The sequence below is a fragment of the Leguminivora glycinivorella genome, chromosome 7 (assembly GCF_023078275.1).
Source record: "Leguminivora glycinivorella isolate SPB_JAAS2020 chromosome 7, LegGlyc_1.1, whole genome shotgun sequence".
NCBI lineage: Eukaryota > Metazoa > Arthropoda > Insecta > Lepidoptera > Tortricidae > Leguminivora > Leguminivora glycinivorella.
The window spans coordinates 22470489-22484313 of record NC_062977.1 but is presented as its reverse complement, the minus strand read 5'-3'; the positions used below and the strand labels follow the sequence as shown (position 1 = coordinate 22484313).

The window sequence follows — 13825 nt, the reverse complement described above, 5'->3', positions numbered from 1 at the left end:
TCGCGAAATTGTGTATCTTTCATAGACATACAAAAAAGTCAGTAATAGCATATGTCTATCTTTTAAGGATAAATAACTATAACCATTTTTATACTGTTAGAGTAAAAACACCAGGATACCACTATTAATTATACAGTTTATTGAACGGAATCTCAAAATACAATCTTAGTGACAAACGCTCCCAATGAAGCTTCCAGTCCGTCTGACGCCCAGTTGACAGCGATGCCTAGGGATGGGGACCAGCGACTAGTGATGTCCTTACATTCGCCCATTCTGACCTTGACCTTTCGTCCCGAAGGTCTCTGCTATCCATGCTGCTACTGATGACTGCCGCAGTCAACGCAGCCGAAGCAGGCCGCGCCTCCAACGGGTGGCGGTAGACTTCATCTGTTCATTTGTTCTTTTCTTTTCTGCAAAGTGAACAAGAACTTTGTATACTCCAGCTATACACTCAGGCCCTGGTCCTTTGAAGTGATTAACTCGAGAACCGTTGGAAACGGCCGGTGTAGTTTAAGACTAACTTACACCAAGATATGTAATTGGCCTCATTTTATAGTCGAATCATAGTAATGACATAACTAAACTCAAGATTGCATGACCAGACTAGCCTAGTACAAGTAAGTCAGGTCATTATTTAACAAATCCACAGCCAGTAAGGCTTTAAAACTATTAAGGTGCGATGGTACGAAAAGTACATGTTTTACCGCCATGATCGATACTATATATTAGTCAAATTAATTATGTAAAATAGATGACATCTAGCGGCGGGCAGGTAATTACTGGTGTACAAAACACCATCTAATATTTGCTTGTAAATAACTTCACCCATCAATACATTTCATTTATTTTCAGGCAAGTATTATGCCATTTATGCCTTAAGTTAAGACTTACGTGAGCGGTGCATTCCAAACTAACCAACCGCTCAATATAATAATGATGATTGGCGTCGTTTAAATAGCAAATACATGGAACAAACTCACAGTTGGCTTCGTCACTGTAGGCTGTGAAGCTCCCCACATGCGCAAGAAGGCGTACAACTCGTGAGAGGTTAACATGACACACCCTATGCGTGATCATAGCCACCTTCCAACACAGCACAAGCTCTTGTTAAGAAGCTCTGTAACATACATGGGAAATACTAAGTTCCTTAATGTAACGAGAACGTGATAATTTTTCTTGGAACTAAGCCAGTAGGTGATAGAATCAGTACAACACAACTGTCGTTCAAGTAACATGATAAGGTTACGAGAAATTAATTTACAATTGGCATAGTAGGTGCTCTCAATTACAGATCCGGCTTACATAGCCGTTAAATAATTTAGTAATAAACAATGACAATCAAGACATTACAAAATATTGTCATGTATTTTTTTTTTTTTTTTGAATATATATTAAGCAGAATACATGGCTGTTCCTTGGCAGGACCTTTAACAACCGCTGATTATTTTTTTTTTTTCTATCAACATGATAAAATTAATAAATGGTAATAATCAATGTGTACTAGCCACCAATTTTGCTATAAGACAACACACATTACCATATCAAATCTTCATACGAAAGCCACGGTGATACGGCTTCTTTCGTGGCTGTCAGCGCAACGACCGCAGAAGTTGGCCCTTCATGACAAGGTTGTCGCGCAGCCTGTAGCATGCATTCGTTCAGCTAGGCATTCCGAACAGTTGCTCTCTCCGCTCTATTGGAAACCGTAATTTCACCAGCGACCTCTGGAAAGTATGCATGTAAGTGACCCTTTCAAGGTAACCTTGAGATCATTACTCTTTAAGGTCATAAAACATGCTTTTGACAAACAAGGTCTCAAGCTAACCTCTTAAGGATATACCTCTTAAGGACTATATAACACATGATGGCATCTCTGAAGACCTTCATCACAAATAACAGAAGCAGAACAATCCTCTTAAGGATAGACTATATAGCACATGATGGCGTCTGTAAGACCTACATCACAAATAACAGAAGCAGACCAATCCTCTTAAGGATAGTCTATATAACACATGATGGCGTCTGTAAGACCTACATCACAGATAACAGAACAGAACTAGCCTCGTAAGGGTAGTCTATATAACATATGATGGCGTCTGTGAAGACCTACATCACAATAACAGAAACAGAACAATCCTCTTAAGGAAAGTCTATGTAACACATGATGGCGTCTATGAAGACCTACATCACAAATAACAGAAACAGAACAATCCTCTTAAGGAAAGTCTATATAACACATGATGGCGTCTCTGAAGACCTTCATCACAAATAACAGAAACAGAACAATCCTCTTAAGGAAAGTCTATGTAACACATGATGGCGTCTCTGAAGACCTTCATCACAAATAACAGAAACAGACCAATCCTCTTAAGGATAGTCTATATAACACATGATGGCGTCTGTAAAGACCTACATCACAAATAACAGAAACAGACCAATCCTCTTAAGGATAGTCTATATAACACATGATGGCGTCTCTAAAGACCTACATCACAAATAACAGAAACAGACCAATCCTCTTAAGGATAGTCTATATAACACATGATGGCGTCTGTAAAGACCTACATCACAAATAAAAAACAGACCAATCCTCTTAAGGATAGTCTATATAACACATGATGGCGTCTGTAAAGACCTACATCACAAATAACAGAAACAGACCAATCCTCTTAAGGATAGTCTATATAACACATGATGGCGTCTGTAAAGACCTACATCACAAATAACAAAAACAGACCAATCCTCTTAAGGATAGTCTATATAACACATGATGGCGTCTGTAAAGACCTACATCACAAATAACAAAAACAGACCAATCCTCTTAAGGATAGTCTATATAACACATGATGGCGTCTGTAAAGACCTACATCACAAATAACAAAAACAGACCAATCCTCTTAAGGATAGTCTATATAACACATGATGGCGTCTGTAAAGACCTACATCACAAATAACAAAAACAGACCAATCCTCTTAAGGATAGTCTATATAACACATGATGGCGTCTGTAAAGACCTACATCACAAATAACAAAAACAGACCAATCCTCTTAAGGATAGTCTATATAACACATGATGGCGTCTGTAAAGACCTACATCACAAATAACAAAAACAGACCAATCCTCTTAAGGATAGTCTATATAACACATGATGGCGTCTGTAAAGACCTACATCACAAATAACAAAAACAGACCAATCCTCTTAAGGATAGTCTATATAACACATGATGGCGTCTGTAAAGACCTACATCACAAATAACAGAAACAGACCAATCCTCTTAAGGATAGTCTATATAACACATGATGGCGTCTCTAAAGACCTACATCACAAATAACAGAAACAGACTAATCCTCTTAAGGATAGTCTATATAACACATGATGGTCCGTCTCCAAAGACCTGCATCACAAATACCAGAAACAGAACTAGCCTATTAAGGATAGTCTACAGAACACATGATGGTCCGTCTCCAAAGACCTGCATCACAAATACCAGAAACAGAACTAACCTATTAAGGATAGTCTACAGAACACATGATGGTCCGTCTCCAAAGACCTGCATCACAATAATAGGTCTTATGCACATGGTCCGCCTCCTTAGGCCTGCATTGCATAAACAGAACTACTTAAGAAACAATAATCAAAGTGCTAAATGTATAGCAGACATTAAAGTAATCATTATAATTATGACTCACACTTTAAGTGACGGAAATCACTTCATTTGTGGATATCACATTAATTACACTACCATGGATACCACAAGATTCAGGTACAATGTGCTTATCAGGAAACCCTGTGAACAGAATATATTATTAACATCATGTAAAGGCAACACAACTCGGTTCTTAATCCGGCGTGTATATATGCAATGGAAACTCAGTTCTTAATCTGAAAGTAATAAGACAAGCACAACTCGGTTCTTAATAAGACAAAACACAACTCGGTTCTTAATCCGGCGTGCATATATGTAATGACAACTCAGTTCTTAATCTGAGACGACAAAACACAACTCGGTTCTCAATCATATATGTAATGACAACTCAGTTCTTAATCTGAGACTAATAAGACAAAACACAACTCGGTTCTCAATCCGGTGTGCATATATGTAATGACAACTCAGTTCTTAATCTGAGACCAATAAGACAAAACACAACTCGGTTCTTAATCCGGCGTGCATATATGTAATGACAACTCAGTTCTTAATCTGAGACTAATAAGACAAAATACAACTCGGTTCTCAATCCGGCGTGCATATATGTAATGACAACTCAGTTCTTAATCTGAGACTAATAAGACAAAACACAACTCGGTTCTCAATCCGGTGTGCATATATGTAATGACAACTCAGTTCTTAATCTGAGACCAATAAGACAAAACACAACTCGGTTCTTAATCCGGCGTGCATATATGTAATGACAACTCAGTTCTTAATCTGAGACTAATAAGACAAAACACAACTCGGTTCTTAATCCGGCGTGCAACTTGTCTTATTTTTCCCGTGCCCCTAAGGTAACACGCTTACTATATATACCATTATTGAAACACATTCCAGTCAAGCAAGAATAATCATATGGCACTTGGCTTGACTTATCGAGGTTTCACTACATTCAAATAATGTAATATTTTATCTATCATTGTTCACTTACCAAATGGTTCTTGACAAAGGTATTTATATATCATCATCAGGCATGGTGCATAAGCTTAATAATTAAACCATCAAGCTTGCCAGACAATGCTTCAGACACACTAGAGAGGTGCTCCAGCTGTAGGTATATGTGCAATTTAAAGCACAACATTATCCATATAGCTGCCACCTGCACAACTACATAATTTTGTTAGTTGTGTTAATACTATGCATATGCAAGAATACTTAGTACAGGTGATTGAGTTTTTATAACAAAATATCATTATTTTTGATTCTTGCAAAAGTCACAAAACATGTAAAATATATATATTCTTGTGAAATCAAGAAGCAATAGAAGTGTACAGTTATTTTTTTTTTTATATTTCAAGGAACAGAACATATTAAAAGTAGACAATACTTGTCAACTTCAAACGTTACCTGTTTGTCATGCTTCGGTTCAGAAACATTCCTTCGCAGTGAAGGGTTAAAATTATTAGAAGCTCCAATTAAGTTATTTACCTCAGATTATTGCACATCTGTTAAAAACTTAACTGATTGGCATGTTTCAAGCCCAATTCCAAATCAAACTGATTTGTTGTAACAGACAAGTATAGCATGTAGACCGTTAAAGTCCATCAGGTCTATAAATATCAAAATCTCTTACCATTAGCTATGACAAATTTTACCAGTGTCATAAATAGTTCAATAGATATCCAGTTTGGTGTTTCCAGCTTTTAGCAAGATTTAACCTCAGGAACTTCTGGAATCATGCCTTACCAATGCAAGTATTTTCAACTTATGGTCAATATTCACCAGGTTACCGGCAGGCAACTACTGTAATCAATAAATTAATCTGGAAAGGAATGTAATTAAGGAACAAATTATATCACTGATAATGCATTAAATGGACACTGGACTATGTCATGATAATAAATGTTCCAAATGTCTGTCTAGGTAATATATTTGTCTTTGGTTCAATTTAGAACATGATTACATTGATTACATTTCTTGTCAAAAATGTTTGCAATGCTAAACCAGCATTATTATAAACAAAACAGCATCAACAATACACTATACTTCAGTGCTATGCCCTTAATTTTAACACACATTATGGTTTTAACAAGATGCATAATTAACCTCATCAAAATATTATTATTATTTTATCAACATTTTTGATGAATTTGTGCCATGTAATATAGCAACATGTTTCCTCATTTAGAAAAATGCAAGATCATACAGAGTTTATATGCATAAGAATGTCACTAAGACAGATTTCAAAATACAGTCCCCGGAGAAGTGTTAGTGAACTTATAACAAAACACAAACAAGACAAGACAGTTGTCAAAGTTTTCTTATGCTTATTTACTCATCCCTTTATACCAACCTGTAGTGAATTTAAAATGTATTTACTGTCAGTATACTTACATAAGCCAGATGCAATGGTACAATATTATTGAGTAGGATAAATACCTTATTCCATGTCATTCCGGACAAACTTATATTTAATATGACAAATAGGGCAAGATAATGATCATCTCTCTTTGTAGATCATTAAACCCATAAAGTCACCTGTTATAAGGAATCATTTAGGTGTAATTTAGATCTAAGTACTTGTATCTTATACTCTGTTTCACTGTGACACTGTGACAATTGTCAATATATCACAAGTAGGTTCAATATGTATTATGTATTCTGAAACATATCTGGAAGCACAAAAACACAACACACAAGTGAGCTAATGATTATTCATTACTGCAGCCCCTCTATATATACTGGTAATACTCTTTGCCCGGAGCATTATGTGAATGACAACTTGGATGTGGTTAGCATCTCACCGTCCATGACTTACTGTGGTACTTATTGTGATACATTTTGTGAGTATATAAAAGTATTAGTATCTTCAACATGTACATAACTAAGTTGATCTGAAAGAAAGAAACACAACACAGGCTACTATAGTGGATGTTGATAATTTCAGCCCCAGAGCACTGTGTTTGGATCACTTTTACTTCCGATTTCACACTCATTATGATAAATTATTACTCCAAAGTGTGAATATCTCGTAAACTGCAATGAATCTGAAAGACAACACAAGACACGCCAGCACACTAGGCATGTTCTATCTCTTTGTTGGCACAATTACGGACAGGTATTTGATCACTGCCTTTGCCTTTTACACTTTTAACTGTAGTATATGGTGCTAGTGTCTTTACTCGTCGAATCAGATCGACTGGTGTTAATTAAATACTGTTGGATGACAATGAATGGTTACGAGCGCGGCGCGAGAATGATGACATTGTCAATTTCGGACAAATTTCATAGTACGGGCGTATATGGGTACTTAATATCGCGCTTCTGAAACTGTTAGAGTAAAAACACCAGGATACCACTATTAATTATACAGTTTATTGAACGGAATCTCAAAATACAAGTTAGTGACAAGCTATCTTCCAATCTGAAGCTTCCAGTCCGTCTGACGCCCAGTTGACAGCGATGCCTAGGGATGGGGACCAGCGACTAGTGATGTCCTTACAGTATACCCGAAACCCAAATTAATACTTACAAATTAATACTATTAGTAATTACAAGCTTTTGACATCATAACAAAATGATAGACGCCGAAGTCAAGTAACTTCGCAATGAATATCAATAGTTCTACGCTGAAGTCAAGTAACTTATCAATAAATATCAATATTTCTACGCTGAAGTCAAGTAACTTCGCAATCAATATCAATTAGGGTATGCAAAAACCGGTTAACTTAAAAAAACCGGTTAATAACCGAGACTTTTTCTTCAAAACCGGTTAACCGGTTATTAACCGGTTTTGAGGATTTTTAGTAAATGGCCGTACTACGCAATAATTACCATTACCTTTAAGAATTCTGATGTTGATGATATCGTAGCAGGTATTACTTGCACGATGAAGATCATTTTTGTCCAGTTTTTGGAAATTTGGTAAATGCGGAAATTGCTAAAAAAGGATTGTGTGGTTTGAATGTGATTCGTCAGTTTTGCGTTTTCTAGGCATGTCGCAAGGTCTACAGCTCCCAGAGCCCCTAGTAATACAAGCAATTGATGTAAGAAAACTAAGATCTCCATTTTACCTTTCTTTTAAAAAATATAGTTTGAAATATACGGTAGACTCCGGTTACAACGACGCTCAAGGGACCGCTGATATTACGTCGTACTAATCGGATGTCGTACAAAACGTATTTCATTTCTTTTAATTAAAAGTAATATCTACATCTCTATTACTAAAACATTTCAATCAATAGGTTTTATTTACAGGGTATTATTATCATAGTATTAATACCTTATTTTATTGTGACTTGTTTAGTTAGAAAAGTCCTTTTTAGTATGCGTGCTGCTCATCATTTGTAAGTAAAGCTAGTTTATACGCAATCGAAGAATACAAATTGGGTTCTATTTAGCTTATAAGATTAGACCCGAGGCGAAAAAATTGTTAAAATTTTAAAAGCAATGCTCCAAAAAGTTACATGGCCACAATGTAATCTTGCTACTTGTTGTAGGCAAGACAGGGGACCGTGCTCGGGTGGAAGTAGCTTTGGTTCCTCAATTTACTAGTAAAACTAAAAACTTTGTCGCTTGTCGTTGCAACCGGACTTGACGGACGGATTCTGTGTAAAATGTGTCGTAAAAAGCGGCTGATCGTTAAAATCGGAGTCGTAATAAACGGATGTACTTTCATACTATCACATACGAAAACCAAATAAATACCTGTGCTTATGTCGTTGTAACGGCTCAGCCACGACATTGTAAGCGCGACAGGTTACATTGAAGCGAGACACAGCGATGGGACTTTTCATTCGCACGTATGGCTGCCGCTCGCCGCTGCCGCGCTTAGACCAATGTCGTGGCTGGGCCGTAGAGGTTGGACGTTAGGTCTATATGCGGAGTCGTAATATACTAACCGGACTCTATTGTATTGTATAAAATGTATAATTGAGTAGACTCGGACTAATTTTTAAAATAAAATCATTACAGATAATAATGTTGTCAATGAAAAGTAATGAATAAATCTTTATTATAACAAAACATTAAATAATTACGTATTTTTGAACCTTTTAATGCCTAATTTTCCAAATTTTGAGAAATAAATACAGTTTCGGTTATTAACCGGTTAGTGACTATAAAAACCGGTTTTTAACAGAGGCCAAAAAGTCTCGGTTAACCGGTTTTTCGGTTAACCGGTTAACCGGTTTGCACACCCTAATATCAATATTTCAACTCTGAAGTCAAGTAACTTAGCCATCTAATATGAATTGCAAGTATCTTTCGCAAGATACTCGATTTCAAGATAGAAATAGGGTAGATACTTGACTTTAGCGTAGAATACCCCGTTAAAAAACCGGCCAAGAGCGTGTCGGGCCACGCTCAGTGTAGGGTTCCGTAGTTTTCCGTATTTTTCTCAAAAAGTACTGAACCTATCAAGTTCAAAATAATTTTCCTAGAAAGTCTTTATAAAGTTCTACTTTTGTGATTTTTTTCATATTTTTTAAACATATGGTTCAAAAGTTAGAGGGGGGGGGACGCACTTTTTTTTCCTTTAGGATCGATTATTTCCGAAAATATTAATATTATCAAAGAACGATTTTAGTAAACCCTTATTAATTTTTAAATACCTATCCAACAATATATCACACGTTGGGGTTGGAATGAAAAAAAATATCAGCCCCCACTTTACATGTAGGGGGGGTACCCTAATAAAACATTTTTTTCCATTTTTTATTTTTGCACTTTGTTGGCGTGATTGATATACATATTTGTACCAAATTTCAGCTTTCTAGTGCTTACGGTTACTGAGATTATCCGCGGACGGACGGACGGACGGACGGACGGACGGACGGACAGACAGACATGGCGAAACTATAAGGGTTCCTAGTTGACTACGGAACCCTAAAAAGATACTTGAATTTTTTAAAGTTCTGTATTTTGAAAAATATACATTATAAAAATTTCACAAGAATACTAAAAGATGTATTTTGAAAAACTGAATCGAAAGATGTAAAAAACCATTTTTTGGAAAATTTTGAGATACTTGATTTCTGCGTAGGGCAGCCGAATTGTACTCATAAGAAAAAATCGTATGGGACATTTTTTGTAATTACTAGGATTGAAAAAGCTAGTAATTCTGAGTAGAAATAGCACTTTTTTCTTCAAAAATATCACACTTCATAAAAGTGTCAAAAAAAAAGAAATGCTCATGTAGGTGAATACATAAGTTTATTGCCTTTATTAAGCATAAGTATACTTATATTTCAGTGCCACTCTTAGCAAATAAGGGGTTAAAAAAAAAACAAATTGTGTCATTGCAGTGACATGTTGCCAGCCTCTCGCCTACGCCACAATGTAACCCATATCCCACAGTCAACTTCTACGACACCCGCGGGAAGAAAGGGGGTGGTGAAATTCTTAACTCGTCACCACACTGTTTTCTGAAGTGTGGAAATAGTAAAAAAACGCACTATTTTGCGCAATAATATAAAATGCAGTAACGTAGAACCATATGTACTGTAACTTTCAAATTTTGTTTCTGAGTTTGTCTCAAAATATTATTTTCCCCTCACTTGCTCGGAAACACGTGTTTTGTCCTTTAATACTAGCGGGTAAGAACGCATTTTATCCACTAGTGGATAAAGTAATTTGACTTTGAATAGAGGCAAATTTTCTGCTTTAAAATTGATAAAAGTGGGTTAATCTAGTGATGAAGATGTTTCACCACCTGTGGAACTACTGGAAGCAGTGATAAACGCGTTTTTTGCGTTGTACTTTCCTCGCTATAGTGAGGGGAAAAGGAGTGCAAATGTATTTTACTTCTCGTGTATTGAAAAACTCGCAAGCTCAGGATTCTATTCTCGAACTACTCGCTTCGCTCGTGGTTCAACTATAGAATCCTAAAACGAGCAAGCGAAGCTCGTTTTTCAATTCTACACTCGGCGTTAAAATACAACTTTGCACTCTTGTATAACAAATAACTATTGTCATAAACACAGGGTATATGTGAACCTAACATTATAATATCTAGAGTAGGAGATGAGGAAATGACCGTCATTTTAATGGACCGGAGCGTGCGTGTAAAAACTACTGAATGCGTCTTAGATTACTATTAAACACTCATTTGCGATCTACATAATATATTATCTATAAATGGGAAAGTGTGTGTCTGTTTGTTTGTTCGTCTTTCACGGCAAAGCGGACCGACGAATTGACGTGATTTTCTAAGTGGAGATAGTTGAAGGGATGGAGAGTCACATGGCTACTTTATGTCTCTTTCTAACGCAAGCGATAATAAAATTGGGCCATTCTATTCAAAAAACGTTTCGTTACTTCCCACCTACATGAATCAATTCAAAATTTAACGTAACTTTCCTGAATATACCTTTAAGACATTATTTTTTGGGTCGAATGTGAAGTTTTATCGGACTTCAATCGAAACATACCGCTTTCGAATGATCAAATTTTCGAATTTTTGAAATTAAAAGGTCTAGAGAAAGTACACTCATTTAGCACATGACCTCTGCCACGTTCAGGTTGAAAGTGATTTACACCGATTCATTTCTTAAACGGTTAAAACAGTTCTTATCATTTTGTTTTAATGTTTCCTTTACCGGTATTTAATATATTTCACAGTTGATTATGGCTGTCTTAACGTAAAATGAACATTTAGCAGTTTTACGTAGTGCGGTAGGTTGTAATTGTAATTTAAAGTTAGTTATTTGAGACATCACTATATCTGCTGTATCTGGAAAGTAAGTTATTTCACATAAATATCACTAGTTTATTATTTAAGCACGAACTAAATAAGTATACACAAGTTATATTGTAAGAAATTACCTGATCGAATTTTGAATCGTAGTTTGGCATTTTTTATGTGAAATGATTTTTGACCACCAGTCACTAGTCAGAATTTTGCGTCTGTTTCTGGCTTCATGACTATGTACAGTATGTACAACATTATCACTCAGCGTCAATATTACTTTTTTGAACAAGCAATGAATGGCGACATAACACTGCCGGGCGACAATTGACAATACCCGCGGCTTCGCTCGCGTTAGAAAGAGACAAAAAGTAGCCTAGTCACTCTCCATCCCTTCAACTATCTCCACTTGAAAAATCACGTCAATTCTTTGCTCCGTTTTGCCGTGAAAGACGGGCAAAGAAACAGACACACACGTTCCCATTTATAATATTAGTATGGATTTAGTTAATATACTTAGCTATAAAATATTGATATATTTTTTATAGTATTTTTCATTAGTTTATAGAATAACGGCGCCCGCGCAATTGAATTCTCACGGGTGTTCGTTCCGACCTGATAACCGGTGGCGATGGACCATGGACTATTAGCAAGAGATACACTTTTTCTTAAACCTACATAGAGGTTATTGTATTATAGACGTTTTTAGAGATATTTCCTTTTCAAGAACACAGACCAAGGCACTGAAATACAATAGGAGTCCGAATACGTGAAAATAAGATCCGTCATAGCCGTAGAACTATTTACATACATACATACATACAATCACGCCTGTTTCCCAGAGGGATAGGCAGAGATCACGGATTTCCATTTACTACGATCCTGACAAACCACTTTCGCTTCACACACTTTCATAACGTTTCTCATACACTAGTAGGTACACTCCCGTGTACAAGCTTCTGATGGGTTGGTAACGCGCATGTGACACTTCTTGGGTTGCAAGCGTTCATGGGTTGCGGTGACCGCTTTCCATCAGGCGGACCGTATGCTTCTTTGCCACCGACGTGGTATATAAATATACATATATATAATAAACAGGGTACCATCGTATGGAAATGTTTTCATAGAAAGTATCTCGTTTCTAGCATAGCATTGATAAAAGCAAATCACGAAGTTAATCTAAATTTGCCAGCACATATAATTCACACCTCATGGCTCATGGTGTTGCAACATCCAATCTCGGCGGTGCCGCGACCCAACATGTTATCAGAGACGATTCAATAATATAAACTATCAATGTTTCCCATTCTGTAATAGGCCTTGACCCTTTTTTAAAGTTTGTCTTATATTATTACTTACTGCCCAATTAACCGAAAAAAAATATCACTATATTTTATTATGACTTATAAACCGCAAAAAATATTTTTAAAGAATAAGTACTTTTACGTAATCAGGCAAAAACAACATCAGCCATGTCATCTATAGATTTTCTGTGAATGAAGTCATTCAGTGCGAAAACAACACTTTCTGACACTTTAAGTACTATAGTGGGGACGTTTATCGACAAAAAGAGGCCAAACCTTTTTTTTCTTGACCAAAGCATGAAACTTGGCACAGTTGTTCCTTATATCAAAATAAGCCGATTAAGATCGGGAGCCTTCGGGAGCCTCCCCCCTGGGGCTCGGGAGGGGGGGTCAAAGTACCGCTTCACCCGGCTTGCTTTGAAAAATTCTAACATACCCCGTTTAGTTCATAGGTCATGTTTGGTATCGTTTTCGAGTAAATCAATAACGTAGAATCCATTTTTGGTACTAAAATTATAATTTAATGGTAAATAAAATAAAAAAAAATGAAAAGTTTGAAATTTTCATCTATGATTTACAAATTCAAGTCATCATAAATGTCAAACTGTTTGCTTTTTCTACAAATAAAAAATATGATATGAAAGCTTATTTAATATAGACTATGAATAATATAACTTTTACCCACCTTTACTAACGTTAAGTTTTAGAAAAAAAAACCTTTAAACCGCGCGGCGTCGGGACGCCGCGAGCGTAATTTTAAAATGCCTTTATTTTAAAAAACTCTATTAGAACTCGTTTAGCTATTAGGTCATGTTTAGTATCGTTTTCGAGTAAATAAATAACGTAGAATTTAGTTTTGGTACTAAAATGACCATTTAATGTTAAATGAAATTTAAAAAAAAAATTCTGTGAGTTGCAAATTCAAGTCACCATAAACGGTTTGCTTTTTCTATAAATATAAAAATATGATATTAAAGCCTATTCACAAAGGATAGTACGCGTTCACCTACGCGAGCTTATACTGTGTGCGGGGAACGCGCCTCTTTCATATATTTGATCGCCAGTGTCCGAGGTGTGTTAATGCATAAATAGAAAAAGATTCATTATTATTGACTCCGGTGTCGACAACGGCAACACTCGGGTCGGGCCACACGATCTAAAAACCGACTGTACCTGTTATTT

At 36.2% G+C, this 13825-nt stretch overlaps 1 protein-coding gene and 1 long non-coding RNA gene across 3 annotated transcripts in view; both read right to left on the bottom strand.

Moving 5' to 3' along the window:
- The window catches only part of LOC125227885 (protein outspread), a 489387-nt gene that overhangs the window by 121690 nt on the left and 353872 nt on the right, over window positions 1–13825 (bottom strand).
- Window positions 824–4722, bottom strand: LOC125227888. 2 transcript variants are annotated; one of them, XR_007177234.1, is made up of 3 exons: window positions 4644–4722; window positions 3693–3790; window positions 824–1724 (listed from the first exon to the last, which is right to left on the bottom strand). It is a non-coding gene; the product is annotated as an uncharacterized LOC125227888 (long non-coding RNA). The 2 variants fall into 2 exon arrangements; XR_007177233.1 differs by lacking the exon at window positions 4644–4722 and having other exon boundaries at window positions 3693–3914.